Source organism: Protopterus annectens, chromosome 10.part0 (genome assembly GCF_019279795.1).
Source record: "Protopterus annectens isolate FY-2018-M chromosome 10.part0, PAN1.0, whole genome shotgun sequence".
NCBI lineage: Eukaryota > Metazoa > Chordata > Ceratodontiformes > Protopteridae > Protopterus > Protopterus annectens.
The window spans coordinates 850,005,928-850,020,592 of NC_056744.1; the positions used below are offsets into that span (position 1 = coordinate 850,005,928).

The following is a 14,665-nucleotide window of genomic DNA, read 5'->3' on the forward strand; positions in this document are numbered from 1 at the left end:
AACTTTTCACAAAGATAACTCAGGCATGGGGACAGCCAGACATAGATCTCTTTGCTACCCACAGAAATTGCCAGTTGAAAAAATTTTGTTCAAGGACCTATCATCCACAGGCCTGGAAAGTGGACGCACTTTCCTTCAATTGGGCAACATTGACAGTCTATGCCTTCCCGCCTCTTCCTCTGCTGCCCAAAGTTCTATTAAAAGCCAGAGCAGAGAGGCCAAAAATGATTCTCATCGCTCCAGACTGGCCAAGACAACACTGGTATCCGCTCCTGAGGAGCCTGACACTCCCCACCATGGAGCCTACCTCTAGTCCCTCTTCTGTTGTCCCAGCACAACTACAAGACCCTTCACAGCCATCTCAAAACTCTAAATCTAGCTGCATGGAGAATTCCTTGATTTCCCAACAGTTTCTCCTCTCCAAGGAGGTGCAGGATGTCATCTTGGAGGCCAGAAGACCTTCTACTAGAAAGGCTTACTCCGCCAAATGGAAACGATTTTATGCCTGGAATCTCGAAAAGGGACAGAATCCTTGGGTAATAAATATACCTCAAATTTTACAGTACCTAGCTGAGATGTTAAACAATGGACTTTCCTTCTTCTCCATCAAGATCCACGCTTCAGCCATTTCTGCACAATACAACACAGATCCTCCATTATTCTCTCACCCTCTCTTAAGGCAGTTCCTCAGAGGGGCAAAGAATTTAAAACCCCCAAGGAAACCACCAGTCCCTGCTTGGGACCTCAACTACGTATTGGAAAAGCTGACCCTTCCTCTCTTCGAGCCAGCTTCTTCAACAGAGTTACAGTACTTGTCATGGAAAACAGCCTTTCTTCTGGCTATCACCTCAGCACGCAGGGTTTCGGAGCTACAGGCCCTCATGGCTGTGCAACCATTCATCATTTTCCATCAGGACAGAGTTTCCTTACGAACCAATCCTACCTTTATGCCAAAGGTAGTATCCAGTGTAGCTTTGAATCAGACTATCCACTTACCTACCTTTTATCCTAATCTACAAAACAAAGGGGAAAGACTACTACATTCCTTGGACATTCACAGACAACTACGTTACTACTTAGACAGAACAAAGCCATTCAGGAAATCTGAGCAACTCTTTGTGTCCTATGCTGTAGGTGCTCAGGGAAAGGCTATTTCCAGACAGACAATTTCAAAATGGATAGCCCACTGCATACGCTTTTGTTACTCATTTCATGGAAAAACTGTGCCTGCATGCATTAGACCCCACTCCACCAGAGCCACAGCTACCTCTGCAGCCTTCCTCAGGGGGGTCCCTACCAAGGACATTTTGGAAGCAGCCACCTGGAGTTCAGTGCACACTTTCTCCAAGCACTATCACCTCCCACTATACTCAAAATCTAGAGCGGGCTTTGCCACAGCAGTCCTATAGGGCATCCTAGCCCCTCCTAGTTCCACTTAGTGCCTGCCACCCTTACTTAGCTTTGGGATTCTAAACATCTGTTATGACTGCAGCTGTATGCACGATTAACATAGTAGAGTTTTGTACCTACCATAAATGTAGATGTTCGAGTGCTCATACAGTTGCAGTCCAGGTTTCCCTCCCTCCAACCCCTCTTAGGACAGGCCTTATGACAAATACTTCTCATATAACCTTTTTGGGGTATTCTTTTATGGTGTATTTGCTTGCAACTACTGTTTTTGATTTGTCAACATTGCATCTTTGCATTACATTATGTTTGCCTTCCTTCTGGGGGCACCTGACATCTGGGGCAAGAAAAACTGAAGAAAATGGCGTCGGCTGCCTCTTTTATACCCCTGGCACTCTGACGTCAGGGAAGAAGCGACGACAACCGACGCCGGACCTAGACTTTGGAATTCAGCCAACCGAGGACCCGCCTGACGGCAGATTAACCCATCTATTATGACTGCAGCTGTATGAGCACTCGAACATCTACATTTATGGTAGGTACAAAACTGTACTTTCTCTTTCTCCCCTTCCTGAATGCACCTGCTTGCTCTTTTGTTTCACTTGAGGTGCTCCAGTTCTCCTGGGGCAATTCAGTTCTGAGTATTAGTTGCCTGTATGTCACTTATCAGTCCTGAACATGGGGCCTAAGGCTTTGGCATGCTAGCCGGATGTATTCCAGTCGTTGATATGATATCCCTTTAAGGAATACTGCTACAATAAAAGTAGAGCATCTACTACAGTAGTAAGTTCTTACACATCTGTAATGTCTAGCAGAATGTCCTTGGATACGGATGGAAATTGGAATATTCAAAAAAAATCTCTCACTTACACAAGGAATGCAGGCAGACTTGGAATGCAGGCAGACTTAACCCAGATTAGGTGGCCAAGATTGAAGTCTTTATTACTATGTAGTGGTAGGACTAACAATTACAAAAACAGTGTCTCTGTGAATTCTTTAAAGAGATAACTGAAAAAAAAGATGCATATTTACTTAAAAAAAAAAAAATGTCCAACAGTTATTTTAAAGAAAAATCCAATGGAATAATGAATTTTGTAGGTATATATTGCCATGGGTATGAATCATTCAGCTGAGTATTTTTCATCGCCCTTACTGAGGAAAGAATTCATGTGCTGACAGTTTAGATGAGCCCTAATAACCTACTTGATTTGAAAAATATAGGTTCGTAGGTAGGTACTAGGCTGTCTGCCCGAGGGCATTTATAAGCCTAGCCAACGTGCGTCTGCTTTCGCCGCCCCATTGATTAATTAACTGAGCCTCTGTCAAGCAGAGCCAATGAAGTGATCCCAGGGGTGTATTTTCTGTTACCCATCCACTTGTCAAGGCTTCTCTTGAAGAGTGTTAGTGAGGGGCTCTGCCTAATGTAGTTAGGAATTTTGTTCCAAAGCATGGGGAGTCTCTGTGACAGGAATCTATCCCTCCAGCATGTTCTATTTATTGTTGGGGCGAGGTTTAGCTCACTAGAGTGAGTGGCTTGCATTGACTTGGATTTCTTTAGGTGGAGCATGTCCATCAATTCTGAGTTGGACATGGCTTTGTAAGTCAGGCAGAGATCACCTCTGAGTAAGCGATATGCCACTGAGTACAGCCGGAGTTTTTTCACTCTGGCTGCATAGGACATATGTTTGAGGCCAGTAATCCTCTTGGTGAGGTGCTTTTGTGGTCTTTCCAGCTGTTTGGAAGTGTCTTGTGAGGTACATCCCAAATGTGGCATTGTACTTTATGATGGGTCTGATGAGTGATGAGTAGAGGGGCAGTATAACCTCTTTATTTCTAGATGCGAGCCCCTTAAGTAATTAGATGGGCCACATAGAAGGATTTCCTAACTACTTTGGCAATGTGATTGTCAAAGGAGAGATTACTATCTACCTGGGTCCCCAGATCTTTTATTACCTCTTCTGTATTAAGGGGGCTGCCGCCTATGTGATAATTCGTGGGTGTTTTGTTTTTCCCAAATGGGATGACTATGCATTTTTAGGCATTTAGCTTAAGGCCATGACTTTGACACCAGGTGTCTGTCTCAGTAAAGCCTTTTTGAAGGATGTCCGTGTCAGCTGGAGAGTCAATTATGGCTCCCAGTTTGCAGTCATCGGCGAACTTGGTTAGCCATAGTCCTTCTGTGTTTGCCTGTACTTCTGAGAAATATATGCCGAACAGTAGGGGTCCCAGAACCGAGCTTGTGGGACACCACTTGTGACTGGTTTAGAGTCGGACCTGTAGCCCGCTATTTTTACCATGTGAGTTCTGTCTGTAAGCCAGTTGGCAACCCATCTTGTAACGTAGGGTTTTATGTTCAGGCTGGTGAGTTTTTCTATAATACCCGAATGAGGAATGGTGTTGAATGCCTTGGCGAGATCAAGGTAGGCTGTGTGAACCACCTTTCCCTCATCTATGGCCTTGGTGACTGTCTCGAAGAAGTCAACCAGGTTAGTAGGCATGATCTGCCCTTAACAAAGCAGAACTGGGTCGGGTCAAGTGTTTGGAGGTTCCCAATGTCTTTGTTAATGAGTTCCATGATGATGCGCTCCATAGCCTTGCAGACCAGGCTAGTCAGGCTTATGGGGCGATAGTTACCAGGGTCAGTTGTGGCCCCTCCTTTGTGGAGCGGAATAACTGTTGCTGTGTGCTATTCTATGGGCACGTAGCCTGTGGAGCGGCTGAGGTTGAACAGCGTGTTTAGGTGGGGCGTTAATTCGTTCTGTAGTTCGTGCAAGACGCAGCCTGGGACACCATCTGACCCCACTGATGCTGTGTTTTTGGCTTTTGAAAGGGCTGGTTTCACCTGTGCTTCTGTGATTTCTGGGACACTATACTTTTCCGTTATTGTTGTGGGCCCTTTTGAAGGTGAGAGGGAGGTGAAGTTTGCACTGAATCTGTCTGCCAGGATGTTGGCAATATCAGTAGGTTCAGTATATTTTGTGCTGTTTTGCACCAGCTCAGAGCATATCTGCGAGTTGCCACTTCGATTCTTGACATAGCTAAAGAAGGCTTTGTGGTTATCTTTCGAATCCTTGGCTGTTTTTCTTTCGAAGTTAGCCTTGGATGATTTTATGAGGGACCTTAGTTTCTTACTGATACTGATCAGAGATGTCTTTCCTTCTTGGGATTTGCTTTTTTGCTGAACTAGTTTCCTCCTGTTGTATAACCTGTTTATAGCAGGGGTCCACCAGACTGGTTTCCTTCTCTCAGTGGAGTGAATCTTGGTTTTGCTATGGATGGCACGATCCATGCATCCTTGTAGGTGCTCATAAAGTGCAATTGTAAATGATTCTGTATCTTGGGCGGTGTTATCCTTTAGCGTGGGGGTTGTGAAACTTACCACCTCTGCCTTAAGTAAGGTGAAGTTTGCTTTAGAAAAGTTTTTCACTCTGGTTTCCTTGGTTGTGGGTGGAAGTGGGGTGTGGACATCCAGGGTGATTAGTTTATGGTCTGATCTAACCAGTGACGGGTTGACCTCCGGTAAGGAACACCTTTCGCCCATGTTGGTGATGACCAGGTCCAATATGTTGTGGCCTCTGGTAGGGGAGTTTACCAGCTGATCCAGGGCATTTGAGTTGATAAATTCCAGGAAGCGCTGAGCCTGGGAGTTTGTACTCAATAGTTTTCCCAGTTAATGATAGCCCAATATTAGAGTGTTCGGTAGAACCTTCATGTTTTCCAGTGTCTCCAGAAAGGCAGAGTGGTGGTCCTGGGTCATGGAGGGTGATCTGTAGCAGGCCACAATTTGCTTTGCAGATTTGCCCAATGTTAGTTCCACATGGATGATATCAGAGGTATCATGCTGCGCCACTAACCTGGAGGTGTGAGTATCCTTGATGAATATGGATATACCCCCTCCTTTTGTGTTTCGGTCCGTGTTCTGTGGCCGAAATGTGTGGTATGAGTTGTAGCCCAGTAGTGCTGGAGTGCTCTTTGGAGCCTTGAACCAGGATTCAGTTACTGCACCGATGTCGACGTTCTCCATACTTAGGAGTGCTTCAAGTGCATGCATTTTGAGATTTAAACTCCTGGCGTTGAGTAGCATAGCCCTCATTTTTTTTACTTGTGCTGTTTACGGTGGTGGGTTTGAATTTTGAGCCTTGCCTAAAAACGGCACTACGGGGGCAGCAACAGCCTTGGCCAGTATTCAAAAGCCAAGGGGTGACAGGTGCAAGCCATCTCTTGCCAAGCAACGCGGTTTGTCGAGCATGTCATCCCAGGCTGACACACTGGATCCCCTTTGAATGATACCAGAAGCTTAGCCATTTGTTGAAATTGATCATTTTTTTCTTTATACTGAGGTATCATTCTTGGTGAGGGCAGGATGCTACTCAGGGTCAGGGTCATACCCGCCTGGGCTACATGATCAGAGAGCTCTTCCATGTCTCTTTTCATGTAGTCCACGGAGGTATGTCTCAGGTCTTTCACACCAACATGAACAATGACAGTCATATTTGTACTTGCTCTGGAGTGACCTGAGTGCTTGTGTTATGTGGCGGATTCTGGCTCCCGATAGGCAGCTAACAGTAACCTTCTCCTTGTCCATCCTAGTGAGTGGGGTGTCAGTGTGCCTGACTGTTGAGTCACCTATTACTAGCGTGTTAGGTATGTTATTTTGCCTTAAGGGCTGTGATTGTGCAGCACATTTATTTTGTGTTTTATGTGTTGTCTGGTTTGTGACTGGAGGTGCAGATTTTGTGGGTGTCTACTTTGGAGCTCTCTGATGCTTTTGCAGGTTTTTATTTAGAGCCTCCGAGTATGATTTAGTGTATTTGTGTATTTTTTGCCAGTGCTGATTTAGTAGGTCTGTGTGAGGCTGGAGGTGTGGTGCAAGTGTTAACCTTCTCCTCATGACTGTCTGTTCCAGTCTTGGGTGGAAAGACCTTAGCCTCCAGTTTGGCTGTATAATTGCATCTCTCGCGTATGTGAGTGTTTTGTGGTAGAAGGAGAGGGGCTGTCTGTGTACATGAGGCAGTTGTAACATTGCCTCAGGATACCCAGATTAACCAGCTGGACTGGAGAGTACACCTGAAGTTGCCCTTTAGTTATGCCTGAATAGTAGGGTGAGCTGCTTAGTCGCTTAGTTGGTGAGGGGTGGATAAAGAGCCTTGCCCTGCTGGGCAGTCAATTGTCTGGGTATGTTAGTGCTTGCTATTAGGTCTGAGCAAGTGCTGGACTGTAGGATGCTTTTTGAGTGCTTAGGTTGAGAGTTAGACTAGTTTCAAGTAAAAAAACTGAAGAGACTTAGTGGAGCCAGGAATAATTTAACCCTAGCTAACCGGTGCTGCCCGGCGCACAAAACCGTGCAAACGCGGTTTTTAAACTATTAACTTCTGGGCTGGAACCACTCCTCCAGGGACATATGGCTGCTCAAAGTTCCCCTCTCTCACAGGTGAACAGAGAAACTTCCCTCTGTCCAAGTAAGGTATGGGCAACTCAGAAACTTGTAACACAGCCCTGAATTCAGCACTAGCCTGAAAACTGGACTATACTAGCTTAGAAAGTCGGGAAACAAGAAATTTTTTTAAAGATAAGGCAAAAACAGTAAAAAGTACACTTAAAACAGCTTTAAACGACTACAAGCAATCAGAAAAGGCTATCGCACTTTAGTGTGTAGCCTACAACAGTTAAAAATTTATTTAAACAAAAAACTTTTTAAAAGTGCAGGCAGTCAAATAGGTACAATATGTGAAAAAAACAAGCTTTTAAATTACAATAAGTGCTGGAAAAATCAGCGTTTAGGCGGAAAACAGTTAAGTACAGCAAGAAAATACAGAAAACTGATACTCAATCACTCCAAAGTCTCTCTTTTAAGCTAGAAGGCTTGTATCAGTTTAAGGCTTTCTAGTGCTTTTCAGTAGGTTAGTTGCAGGAAAGATGGGAAACAAGCACAGATGTATACTTTTAAACCAGAAAGTTGAAAGAGATGGACAACTTCCCGAATGATCAATAAACTACAATTCCTGGGCAAAGAACCACTCCTCTTGTGGTAGACAGGCTACCTAGTACTTACCACTCCCACTGATAAGCTAGAAGGCTGCACTATTCCTCTCCTAGCTGGTTGTGAAAATTGTGTTAGGTTATTGTGCTAAACATAAACTATTTTAAGCTGTGTTTTTTTGTTTGTTTCCCTCTGTACCTGCCAACCTCGTCCACCTCACCAAAGATCTTGATGCTTGTCAGACTCCTTACTACTCTGGCACCCCGAGTCTGCCAGTAGATGATAATAGCTGTCCAGAAGTGTAGTCATCCAAAAAGCTGCAAAGGTTGTTAGGTCATTAACTTGTGTTTTGCCTACACCACAACCCCGGGTCTCAGTGGCCTGAGAATCTGGTTTTATACCCCTTACTGTTGAGACCGAGTCCATCCCCATTTAAGAGAGGAGGACTGTATTCTTCCCCATGCCAAGTAGCTACCCCAAATCCCCTCAAGCCACATCAGTGTATCAGTTTGGAGTGTTTATGTATGTAACCTTACGCCTTAGTGGCTGTCATGGATACGCATGCCATTGGCAGAGTCTACAGTGTCTTCCCGTTATGTATGCTATCTGTCCTCAACTGAAGGCTGTCATAAATGGATTTATTGTGTGAAGGCCACATTCAGGCTAGCTACCATTTCATTCATTTTAAAGGCTCCGCTTTTTGGTGGCACAAATTCCTTCTCCAGTTCTTTCATTTCCTGAACAAACCCAGGTCATGTGGTTGTAGTAAGGTTTGTTCTCTGTGGCACACAGTCCTCACCGTTTAAAGTGTAGTGGTATAATTGTGAACAGTTAGTTTCTTCCAAAAGGAGCAAGAACAGTGTATTGCAGTCATTTATGATCCAGCTGGTTATTTAGTTATTAGTTTGTACAAAGTATGTTCTGACAAAGTGCTGTATATTTAACCTTGTGATCGCACCAATAACAAATATGCACATTGATAAGCACAGATTAGCTCTTTTCCCATCTACCTTTTCAGGCCACTTGGATGTTGATGCACTTTCAAGTAGATGCAGTGCTGTTGTCACCCTGTCTTTCCCCTTTCTGCACATTTGTAGGTTTTGACATATTACTAGCATGTTGCACCTCCCCATTTTGTAGGGTAAATGTCTTATGGCATGCATCTTTTACCAAGGTTGAGACATGAAGAGGATGTGGGAAGATTTTTATGGACACTTCCAAGTGCTCTGTAGCACAATTTGAGCTGTCATTCATTAAGTTATGGTACCTATAACTGTGCCTTCCAAGTAATTTGGTTACCAAGTATCATGTTGTGATTCTCCAAAAACCTAAGTAGTTGTGTTTAGCAGTCATTCAGTTGGTTAAGATTACTGTATGTGCTACCACAGCTCTTGGTATTCAAGAAATGGTACAGAAAAATTATGTCTGGACAAGTACTTTGGGTGTTTGGATACCTGCAGATGTTCATCGTGTTTCACTGTTGCAGTCATTACACTTGGGTTATCCTGCTGGCAGGCTACCCGCAGTTGGACTGAATTCCAAAGTCCTGGTCCGGCGTCGGTTGCTGTCGCCTCTTCCCTGACGTCAGTGCTCCAGGGGTATAAAAGATGCAGCCGACGCCATTTTCTTTAGTCTTTCTTGCCGCGCGGTGCCCGAAGCAAAAGCAGTTCGCAAGTGTCGGTCGGCCGACTCCTGAGATTTTCGAAATTGAATTTCAGATCCGAAGTCTTCTATAAAGCTAAGTACCCCGTTGGGGAAACTTTTTTTCTTGCTCCAGACCGATGTCAGAAACATTTAACAATTGTATTTCTTGTGGGAAGCAAATACCTCATAAGGATTTCCATTCTTACTATATTCCTTGCCTAGGCCCTGATCATGACTTTGCTAGTTGTTGGTTTTGTGCTAGATTTAACCAACGCACTATTAAGTGTCGGTACGATTTTGCTTTTCATTACTTTGGCCAAAGGTTTAACTATATAATGCCATCAGAACAACTGACGACCGGAATTCATAAACAGCACAAGGAAAAAGAAAAGGACAGGCATCCAAGGTCCAAAACCGACGACGAAGCCTCTTCTAGGCCAGCCGCCGGTTCGCCGGTTCTCAGTGAGGTGCTTTCGCAGCCCCTGACAACCGCTACCTCAGAGCCACAGACCACCTCCGACTCCCACGTGGAGACAACTAGGCCTCTGGATACTCAAGGTATTGGGCCTTTGGAATCCCTCAGATGGGTCCGGAGCCGCTGAGCAGGCATCGGCTTCTGAGGGTGTTTTCAGACCTACACAGCTTTATATCAAGCCAACTTCAGCATCCAAGACAAAGACTAAAACAGTTTTAAAGACAAGGAAACAAGTACAGCATTCTCCAGGACAGACTTCCATGCCTAAGAAACAGATGCTCAAAATGGCCGAAGACCTAATTACTTTGATCAGGGGTTCCCATCCCCCTCCTGATAAGAGGCCTAGGCAAGATACAGAATATGATTCCTCTGATCAGGTTTCCATTTCCTCTGACTCCTCTTCAGAACAGGAATACTCTATTCCTCCCTATGAGTATTCTGATGCTGAAGAATCTATTCCTTCAGCTTCTCCTCCTGAGGATTACTCTTTTGGGGAAACCCTGCATACCATGAGGGAGCATTTCCACTGGGAGAGCCAAGATTTTTCAGATTCTAAGAAAAGGCTCAGAGACTTTCTTCTTCTACCTCAGCACAGACCTCTTGCTATTCCACCTGTTCTAGACATTGTAGATGTATTTTCAGAGTCCGGCCTGTCTCCCGACTCTTTACCTCCTGCACCTGTTAAGCCAGACAGATGCTACAGGGTTCCAGATTCTCATAAATTTCTATATAAAAACCCTGCTGCTGACCCAGAAACTATTTCTCAGGGTCCCAAAGGGGTCAAGGCTGCTACTGCAAAAAACCTTGTTCCCTCAGATAGAGATTCTAGGGCACTGGACAGATGGGGGGAAAAAAAGTTTACACTTCTGCTACCTTGGCTGTAAGGGCTTTAAATAGTCAGTTTCATATGCTTAACTATCAGCAATACTTAATGTCTCTGTTAAAACAGAAAATGTTGACAAATTCTGAATGTTCTGAGAACAAGGAATTGCAGGATTTATTGCATGCAGCTGAACAAGTGGGAAAACATACTTTACAATTTGGTTATGATTCACTGGAGGCCTCTTGCAGGGCCGCTGTAACGGTTCTGTTATTAGAAGGCATGCTTGGTTAAAGGAACAGACTCTGCCTGATCATGTTAAAGCAAAATTATTGGATGCTCCATTACAGCATGATACTTTGGTGTTAAGACAGAAGAGGTGTTGAAGAAAATGGAGGATAAAGCTAAATCTATGCAGACAGTGAAGGATTTCTTACAGGTACAGCCCCCCAGATTTAGCAGGAACTGGCCTTCTAAGAATTGGTCCTTTCCCATGTCAGACGGGCCACAGAGAGGCAGATACAGACGTCCTAGAGGCAGACAACAGCCCCAGGACTCATACAGGCCCAAACAATGGAGTGCTTCTACCTCCAAAAGCGGAGAAGACAAATCACAGCCATATAGGAAACAGTCTCAATGACTTCCTTCTGCCAATGCCAAGTATTTATCTTTTGGCAGCACCCTTGGGGGGGAAAACTAGCACTTTTTTCACAAAACTGGCACACAATCACCCAGGACAAATGGGTCCTAAATATAGTCTCTCAGGGCTACAGGTTCCACTTTCTCACCATTCCAAAGGCAAAAGGTATGCCAGACCTGCCACACAATCAATGGGCAGAGGCACAAAAACAAGTTTCATCTCTCATGGACATGAGGGCTATTCAGCCAGTGCCACAACAAGAGCAGGGACAAGGATTTTACTCGAGACTTTTCTTAATACCAAGAAAGGACAAAGCATGGAGACCAATTCTGGACCTGTCTATTCTAAATACTTTTCTGGACGTTCCGAAATTCAAAATGTTGACTCTGCAGCAGCTTCTTCCCATGCTGGGCAAGAAGGCTTGGCTTGTAACTTTGGAACTCAGAGGCATACCTGCATGTCCCAATCAGACAGTCTTGCAGAAGATACCTCAGATTCATAGCTGGCTCAGTGCACTACCAATTCTCTGCACTGCCCTTTGGCTTATCTACTGCGTCCACGGTCTTCACAAAATGCCTGGCACCAGTAATTGCATTTTGCAGACAAAGAGGAATTCAAATATATTCCTACTTGGATGACTGCCTTATTCAAGCATAGACCAAAGACATTCTACTAAAGCATCTGGCATTTGTAAAAAGATTACTAATTTGCCTAGGGTACACAGTAAACGAAAAGAAATCAAAACTAGTACCCTCTCAAGAGATAATATTCCTGGGTGCAAATTAAATACAACTGCCCAGATGGCTTATCTCACGCCAGACAAACAAAGGCAACTGATTCTTACTTCAAAAGCATGGCAACAAAGACCCAGTTATCTGCAAGAAAAATTCTGCAGGTTCTGGGCTACATGGCCTCCTGCATTCTGCTAATTCCATATGCAAGACTGCATATGAGGAAACTACAATGGTATCTAAAAAGTGTTTGGACTCAACATTGCCACAACCTGGAATCATTAATTTCACTCATTCCCTGCCTGCAACAGGAGTTTCGATGGTGGGCACAGGCCTGTCACCACAACAACGGATAGCCATTCACTTTACCCACAGCTAGGCAAACACTAACAACAGATGCATCAGATTATACCTGGGGGGCCCACATGGCCCCCAAGCCAAAGGCATCTTCACATCAATCAAAAAGAGATGCTACCTGTACAAAATGCCCTGACAGCCTTCAAGGACCTACTTCATCCAGGACAGCTGCTCATAAAGACGGACAACACCACAGTTATGTGGTACATAAACAAGCAGGGGGGGCACACTTTCCTACCCCCTCTGCAGACAAGCAATGATTTTGTGGAGCACAGCATTGACCTACCAAGTACACCTGCAAGCACAATTCCTGCCAGGAAAAACAAATGCTCTGGCAGACGAACTAAGCAGAAACCTCATGGATCCTCATGAGTGGAAACTAGATCCACAAATCTTCAGCATGATAGCAAGGAAATGGGGATGCCTAGACATAGATCGTTTTGCCTCCCCTCACAACTGCCAACTTCAGAGATTCTGCACAAGGACTTATCACAAACAAGCATGGAAAGTGGATGCCTTGTCATTCAGCTGGAACAACCTTACAGTATATGCCTTTCCTCCACTGCCTCTCCTCCCCAAGGTGCTCCTAAAGTTCAGACAAGAGAAGCCACAAATCATACTAATTGCCCCAGATTGGCCACGCCAACACTGGTACCCAATCCTAAGGAGCTTGTCCCAAGGCCCAGGCTGGACATTGCCTCAAATTCCTTATTTACTGACCCAACAAAACAATCAGATCCTGCACAGCCAACTCAGAACCCTAAATCTTGTTGCATGGCGGATAATGTGACCATTCAGAATACACCTCTCTCTAAAGCAGTTATGAATGTTATTTTGGAGGCCAGGAGGCCCAGCACCAGAAAATCTTATGCAGAAAAATGGAAGAGATTCTGTGCTTGGAACCAGGCACAAGGAATTGACACGCTTGTTCCAAATATTCCTCAGATTTTACAATATCTAACTGAGATGCTGGACAAAGGCCTGTCCCTCTCATCGATTAAGATCCATGTCTCTGCCATTTCAGCTCATTACAATACAGACCCACCTATTTTTTCACATCCATTGCTTAGGCAGTTCCTCAGGGGGGCCAAAAACATAAGACCTCCAAGGAGAGCACCAATGCCTGCATGGGACCTCAATTTTGTCTTGGAAAAACTCACACTGCCTCCTTTTGAGCCAGCCAATACAGCTGAGATAAAATTCATATCATGGAAAACCGCTCTGCTTCTAGCAATAACTTCAGCAAGACGAGTCTCAGAGTTACAGGCATTAATGGCTGTGGAACCTTTTATTATCTTCCATCCGGACAGGGTTTCTCTAAGGACAAACCCAACATTTATGCCTAAGGTAGTGTCCAGTGTGGCTCTTAACCAAACCATTCATTTGCCTACTTTTTTCCCAAACCCACAGAATAAAGGGGAGAGACTTCTGCATTCTTTGGACATACACAGGCAGCTACGCTTCTACTTGGACAAAACTAAAACTTTCAGAAAGACTGAGCAACTTTTAGTGGCATATGCTGCAGGATCACAAGGAAAGGCTATCTCAAAGCAGACCATTTCAAAATGGATAGGACACTGCATTCGATTTACAACATGGCAAGTCAGTGCCTAAGGGCATTAGACCACATTCTACCAGGGCAGCAGCCTTCCTCAGAGGAGTACCAACCAAGGATATTTTGGAGGCTGCAACTTGGACTTCAGTGCACACTTTTACTAAGCACTACCACTTACCTCTTTACTCTAAATCCAGAGCAGGCTTTGCCACTGCAGTTCTGCAGGGCCTTATAGCCACTCCTAATTCTATTTAGACCCAGCCGCCCAACCTCAGCTTTGGGATTCAACCCAAGTGTAATGACTGCAACAGTGAAACACGATGAACATAGTACAGTTGTGTACCTACCATAAATATAGATATTCGAGTGTATTTACTGTTGCAGTCCAGGTTACCCACCCACCATCCCTCTTTCTTTGCTGGGACTTATCTGTACTTCTCTATCCTATACAATCTATGTGGTGTATTTGCTTGTAGATGAAGGTATTGTTTATGTTAGTGCATGCTTGTATAAGCAATGTTTTTTAGCCTACCCTTTTGGGGGCACCTGACATCTGAGGCAAGAAAAACTGATGAAAATGGAGTCGGCTGCATCTTTTATACCCCTGGCGCACTGACGTCAGGGAAGAGGTGACAGCAACCGACGCCGGACCAGGACTTTGGAATTCAGGCCGACTGCGGGTAGCCTGCCAGCAGGATAACCCAAGTGTAATGACTGCAACAGTGAATACACTCGAACATCTACATTTATGGTAGGTACACAACTGTATTTTACGTGTTCTTGATGGCCATTGACTGAAGTATGCCAGCTGTGCTGAAAGTCAGACTGCACTGAAATTCTCCATATCCAGTCTGTTGACCTAAGTATGCCCCCAAGTCCTGGCTACTTATGAATAGTTATTTATCCTCTGATTTTGCAGCACTTTCTATCACAGACTGTTTTTTTTCAAGGTAGACTATAGTGATATAAAACTGCAGTGTGCTTGTTCATAATTTGTTTTTTCAAATTTAGTCAAATGGGAGTTGTTGCAAATGCCTGATTTGTTTGTGTTTCTTT

General features: G+C 44.5%; 1 protein-coding gene across 2 annotated transcripts in view; it reads left to right on the forward strand.

The window, feature by feature from the left end:
• The window catches only part of ZNF644 (zinc finger protein 644), a 1,505,096-nt gene that overhangs the window by 1,127,604 nt on the left and 362,827 nt on the right, over positions 1–14,665 (forward strand). The window lies entirely within an intron of this gene.